At 46.7% G+C, this 6380-nt stretch overlaps 1 protein-coding gene across 1 annotated transcript in view; it reads right to left on the reverse strand.

Annotated features, from left to right (window-relative positions):
• HAS2 (hyaluronan synthase 2) overlaps positions 1-1119 on the reverse strand; it is a 19909-nt gene extending 18790 nt beyond the window's left edge. The window contains exon 1 of the mRNA XM_042036336.1: positions 512-1119. The gene's annotated coding sequence lies outside the window, so the exon portion shown is untranslated. The remainder of the gene's footprint in view (positions 1-511) is intronic.
• Between the last annotated feature and the right edge of the window lie 5261 nt (positions 1120-6380).

Consider the following 6380-nt stretch of genomic DNA (forward strand, 5'->3'; position numbering starts at 1 on the left):
CCCACGCCCGCCGCCTCGCCTGCCTTCCCTCAGTCCCAGCCCTCCCTCCGCTCCTGTCGCGTCCCCGCCCGGCCCTGGATGCGAAGGCGAGGGGCGGCCGGAGAGAATCCGGACTGGGCTTTGAGCAGGTCTCGCCTTCTCCCCTGCCATGAGCGGAGCGGCTGCCCAGCCTGTGCTCAATTTTATTTCAATTTCGGGGATTTGTGGGGCGGTTGGGCTAGTTTTTTGGGGGGTTTTTTTGTTTGCGCCGCGCCCCCCCCCCAGATCTTGAAGCTCAGCAATGTCTTAAACGGATTACACGGAGGAGGGGTTGAAGCTGAAAACCTCATTCATCCTCACGACGGTCCTATTCATTGCTGAAATAGGTGTAGCGTAGGAGCCGGTAAGATCCTCCCCCAGCCCCACTCGTATTTTGGGGATCTGTTCCACCTTTTCTCCCTTGAATCGTGAGGATGGGAGGAGGGGGTCTTCTGCTCTTGAGCTGACAGAAGCATAATCATAAATCACCTACCTTGTTTGTCCTTCTGTCCTTTGGTCATAGAGGGGCTCCAGCCAACTGTGTGGTCTCACGTACCGTTGCTCCCGCTGAATAGTTTCCAAGTTTGAGGTAAAAGAACAAATCGCACTTTTCAGGGGCTTATTGAGACGCTTAGAAATAAAAAATAATTAAAACTGAAAATAATAAAAAAATCGTGTAAGGCTATTCAATCCTACTCATTTTCTCCCACGTGTTTTCCCAATTACCATGTATTTGTCTTTCTCTGCTTCAGTTTCTAGCTCAAAGTTGTGGGATTTTTTTTCCAAATAATAATAATAATAATAATAATAATAATTAAAAAAAGTTAGAAATAATAAATTAGGAGTTAGTTTCTCGTGGTCGAAGCTGAAGATCTTATTTCAAGCCCGGCTAGCCAGGAGCCTGGAGAAGTTGCGAGGCAGCGTCTGAAAGTTTGGGAGATCAGCATCAGATAAAGTCTCTTTGGTGATACCTTGCTGCCCGAGTAACTGTTTCAATGAGGTTTCTCAGCAGCAGCAGCAGCAAACGGGTAATATTTTCCAGACGTCTTTTTCTTTCCTGCTGCTGCTGCTGCTTTTCTGCCTCTTCCACGTTATGGGGTCTTTTAACAAGGGAGACTTGACTTGTTTTAATAGGCGGGGATGGGAAGAAGGAGGGAACTCCTGTAAGGAGGAAAAAAACCCAACCCTCCCAATTGCCATGATCTCAGCCAAGGACCAGCTCAGCGCCAGGAATTTAATTAGCCAAGTTGCAAGTTTTTTCAGAGAAATACAATACACATATGTTACCACCAACTGGTTTCCTCTTCATGCCCCGCAGTTGGGGGAACCCCCCACTTTCCTCACTCCCTGCATCCTTGGGCTTGGGGTGTGGGATTCGTCCCTCCCACAGCCACTATTCGGCTGGGACGGTTTTTGCTGCTGCTGGTTTTTATTAATAAGGGAATTGCCTCTATGAATGGATGAACTTTGCAGTTCTCAAGCCTGCTTTACCCATTCACTCTCGGGAAGATTTGTTGTAGTATATACCCGAGGAAGCTCCCACTGACATTCCTACCCATGCCTCTTGTGATAAAACAAGCCGGGAAACACGTTAGGCCGTTTAAAAACTGGAAAATTGTCGTGTGGGTTTTGTTTTGGTGTTTTGGATTGGTTTGGTTTTGGTTTTGGTTGGTTTGAGGGTGTTTTTTTGGTTTTGTTTCGTTATAAATCAGAAGTGTTAATTCTGTCGATGGTTCCCGGTTAGCCAGGGGCACCAGCAGCTCGCAGCACACCCCTTTGCCGCTTGCCGGCAGCTTTCACTCGCTTCTTGTGACTCCGCTCTGCCTGCAAGGCGGGTTTCCCCGCGTTCGAGTCCCCATTTCCACTGCCAATGACATAAAAGAGGCACTGGGTGGCACTGTTGAGGCAGCGGAGCCCGCGGGGCTCGGGGCCGGAGCGGGGCCGGGCTGGCGCGGCCGCGTCCGCCGTGCCCTGGCGGGGACCCGCGGGGGAGGATGGCGGGGATCTGCTTCCCCTTCCCCCGTGCTGTTTGCTCAGGGACCGCAGAGGTCGCCTCTTTGGAGCGCCGAGCCCACAAAGGGAGCCGTATCCAGACACCGTTGGGAAATCCGGAGATGACTCTTCGCCGAGTTATCGCCCGTCGTTGCCTTCTGGTGTGCGAAAACTCCAGAGCACGCTGGGGGCTTCTCGTGTGCAATAAATGGTTTAAAGTCGGTGGTTACCTAGGCCGGAGATTTTTTGGGTACCTACCTTGGGGAAGTGGCTACATTTACAGGTGTGTTCAGTCCCTGCCATGGGGAGAGTGGCTTTAGGATGAGCATTGAAGCTGAGCTCCTTGAACGATCAATGTCTCAAATAACAAATCTGATGGCAGTTTAAGCCAGAGTTTTGTGGGCAGTTTTAACCTGGCATTGCCAGGGAAAGCAACTGTTTCACCCTCCTCCTCACTCTCCCTTTTCCTATATCAGGAGAACTGTCATAGGTTAGAAATCAGTTGTTTAGGGAGAGGGAGCAGCAATAAAGTAAGAAAGAACTTGGGCTGGATGAAGGCAAAACAACTGCTGTGGCACCAATCTGGCTTTTGGTGGTTTAGAATGTCCTTGAAAGTCCAGCCTGACTTAGCAAGCATAGAGCCCATCCGGGCTTTCAGGTATTCCTCTCTCTCAGACCGTCCTTCCTAGGCAGCTCCATTCCCACCCACCTCCCAATGTGTGTCACAAAACCTTTAGTTACAGAGCCCTGCACATCTGTCTCATCAGGCAAGGGGACATATGGCAGTGTCTGCTGCAAACGGGCAGAGGGCAGAAGGGTGTCAAGAGAGCTACTTGATCCCCCTCTCCAGGGGAGCCATCCTACTAGCCAAGTATCTGGTGTAAGCCAGCTTATGACATGATCACAGAATGTTCAGGACCTTAAAGACCATCTAGTCCCACCCTGCCCTGCCATGGGCTGGGACACCTTGCACTAGACCAGGTTGCTCAGAGCCCCATCCAGCCTGGCTTTGAACATTGACAGGGTTGTGGCATCCACAGTCTCCATGGGCAACCTGTTCCAGTGCCTCACCACTCTCACAGTGAAAAATTTCTTCCTAATATGTAACCTAAATTTCCCCTCTTTCATTTTGTACCCATTATTCCTTGTCCTATCATTCCAGTTCCTGATGAATGTTTGTCATCTAGCCAGGCAAGGGGCTACCTCAGGAAGCTCTCCTACTGTTGTACACATAACCAAGTCCTTGACGTCTGTGTGAGTCCTAAGGTGTGATTTCCTGGCATCAGAGTTTCTTTGGCACTGTCAGAGGCAAGAGAGGATTCAGTTGTAACACAGGTGTCCTAATCCATCCACCCACGGCTACTCTCAGCACTGTGCCTTGGGGAGATGTTGCTGCCAGCCTCGTTTGTGTTCCTTGGGCACTTGGTGGCCTTGTCTTGATTCAGGGATATATATGTTCTGCACAGGGGACTTGACATCTAGGATAATTTCTGAAATGAGATTTCAGGGGGAAGTTGGGTTTGTTTGGTTTGGTTAACAACTAAATGTTACAGATGAATTTTTTCAAGTGAGCACTGGTTATAAATGAAATAGCGTTTTTTTGTTTTTTGGTTTTTTGTATTCCACCTTTTAATAGTTACATTTGAAGACTGCGTGTCACCTCTACTGATGAATGCATCTTACTCTGGAAATACACAGTATCCCATTGGCTTAATCCCATGCTCCTTAGGTTTGAACAGGGATCAAGAGACAGTAGGTGAGGCACAAATCTTTGTGCAGCAACAGCAGCACTTAAATTACACCAAAACTTTGCTTTAGAAAATGACATAATGGGAATGGTGAGCCTCTCATGCCCGTAGCTATTTCCTTCTCAGCCATAGCTCATGTTGTGCAATCACACTGCCAGGGCAAGTGGGATAACGTAGGTCGGGAAGTTAGGTTTGCCTACCAGGAAGGAATTAAGAGTAGGAGGACATGATTAATGCCAATCCACGCAATGCTGTAGAAACCAGATGTAGATGTGTTTCATTAGAAGTATATCACATCTACATTTATATGTTATGTTACGTCGACATGGTTACCATTATCAAACAATCCTGACTCCTAATTGTGATTTATAATCACAAGTAGTGAGGAAAAGGGAGTTCTTGGCTGTCACTGTCCACAGGCATAGATTATCACCAGCCATAGGAGAATAATCTTAATGAACTAACCTGACTTAATTTTCTAATGAGGCAATGGGATTGTTTGAGAGAGGTCAGACAAAATATATTTTTGGGGGAGATTAACATAGGCTATGGTTAAATAAATTGGTTACTGCAGAATAAATTAGTGTATGAATTGATGTAATGTAAGCCACTCTTCAGCAACTGAGTACCCAGTTTTACCCCGAGGGAATGTGGGTACCCTGAGGCTCCATGTGCATTTTTCCTCTCCCTTCGTTCCAATCACCCTTAAGTATGTGAACACTCACCCCCAGCATACACACATGCTTGGACCAGCAGAGTTTACAGTGCTTCACTGATCCCTTCAGTGACTGTGCTGAGGGCAGGTGCAGAGCACGACAGCCATTTCCTACGTGCATGTGTGAACTGGCTGTGCAGGCTGAAGGGATCGGGGCTGGCTGAGTGGAAACGAGCAGCCAGTGCTAGCAGACAGCAGGACTGCCCTAAACAGCCTCGTCAGGAGCATTGCTGCCCAGAAGACAGGAGCAGAGCTGGTCCCCCAGTGACGCTGAGGTGGCTGAGCCCACTGGCTCTGGAGGCTCTTATCTTGCATTGTCTCTAAGGGAAGGATTTACACACACCTTTTTACTGCAGATCGGCTCTTGTGTAGGGCTTATCAAAAAGGAAAGCAAGAAGCAGACTTTTTGCAATGCATAGTTGTCTTCACAGTAAGAAAATGAGAGAAAATAAGGATCTTTGTCATGTAACAGTGAAAAACTAAAACTGGAAGGTAGATGTATTCATGCTAGAAAGAAGGCACATTTAATAGCAAGCTTTCTTTAAACAGCTGTCTGAACGATGAAGGGGAGTGGTGGATTCCTACGTTTTGAAATCCTCTGGATGCCTTTTTGGAAGCTACATTTTAGTTCAGTGAAATTTATTGGGCTCAGTACAAGAATAACTGAATGGATTTCCATAACAGGCAGGTCAGACAAAGTGGTCTAGCAGTTCCTTCCACCTCTAAGCTCCACGAAGCTATTGACAACCAGACTGACATGTCAGGTGTAATCTACACCTATTTTCACATGTAGCAAATTCTGCTGGAAGTGGGAGAGTTACAGAAACCAATATAGGTGTAAGTGAAAGCAGAATCATGTCCTAAATTATGATTTTATGGTAACTGAGAATCCACTTGCAGATTTTAATATAAGTATCATGGGCAGTTTAAGGCTTATGAAGACTGGGTGCAGACAGACCTAACACTCTGTGGTTGTTTTCACCATGTATAGAGCCATTTTAGAGGCTTTCAGTGTTCTGGGAATTTAAATCCAAGGTTATTTATATGCAAAGATCTACAGAGTCCAGAGAAAACTATTGGTCTTTAAATCACTCTTGCAAAATTGAAACTTTCCAACAATTTCTTTTTAATATAACAGAGGAAGCCATAACTTGAAGCAAGTTAGAAGTTAATAACAGGCAGGTTCAGACTAGAAACAAGTCATGCACATTTGGATGTGTCCAGAACTCTTGGCTAGAATGGACTGTGACTGTCAGCAAAAATGCCTGTCAGGATGGTTTGGAGTAATGAGTTTTAATGTGCAACCAGCATGGAGCAGAAGGAAAAGGAGGTCAGTTAGAGGTTTCTTTTGTGAAGTCTAATTTAAGAGAAATTACTTAATCACATGCCTATAGTCTAAAGTGACAGTAATGAGACTCCAGTTTAGAACGTCTCAATGTGAATTTAAAGTAGAAGCATTATATTCTGTAGGATCCACAGATAACACCACACAAAACAAAGTGCACATGCAATTAAAGGTAGATCTGTGCACAGTGACTCTGCTAGTGGACTAGACTGACCAGAGCCAGGCAGCTCAAGGTTGGCACATGTTCATCCACACTACTTCAGTGCTGTTGAGCTCCTGGCAGGGCTGAACTTGACCAGTCTGGAGAGTCTGACTATCCCTGAAGGGGACCAGAACCCCCCTGGAAGAATGCCTGGGCTCTCATCTCCAGTGGGCTGCTAACAGCATGGGGAAATATTCCTGTGCATTCCCAGACACCTTCAGATAGGGAAACTGGAATGAGTAATGGGTTTTACACATGCCAGCATAGTGGCTTTTAGAAGCCTCCACAACTAGCTGGAGGTAGTTGCCTTTATTAATCTCCTTTCTTCCTGAGCAGGACACTGAAGTGGTGCAGCCAGTC

Source organism: Corvus kubaryi, unplaced genomic scaffold, assembly GCF_017639235.1.
Source record: "Corvus kubaryi isolate FWS band 111438036 unplaced genomic scaffold, C.kubaryi_AGA036_p1.0 37385, whole genome shotgun sequence".
NCBI lineage: Eukaryota > Metazoa > Chordata > Aves > Passeriformes > Corvidae > Corvus > Corvus kubaryi.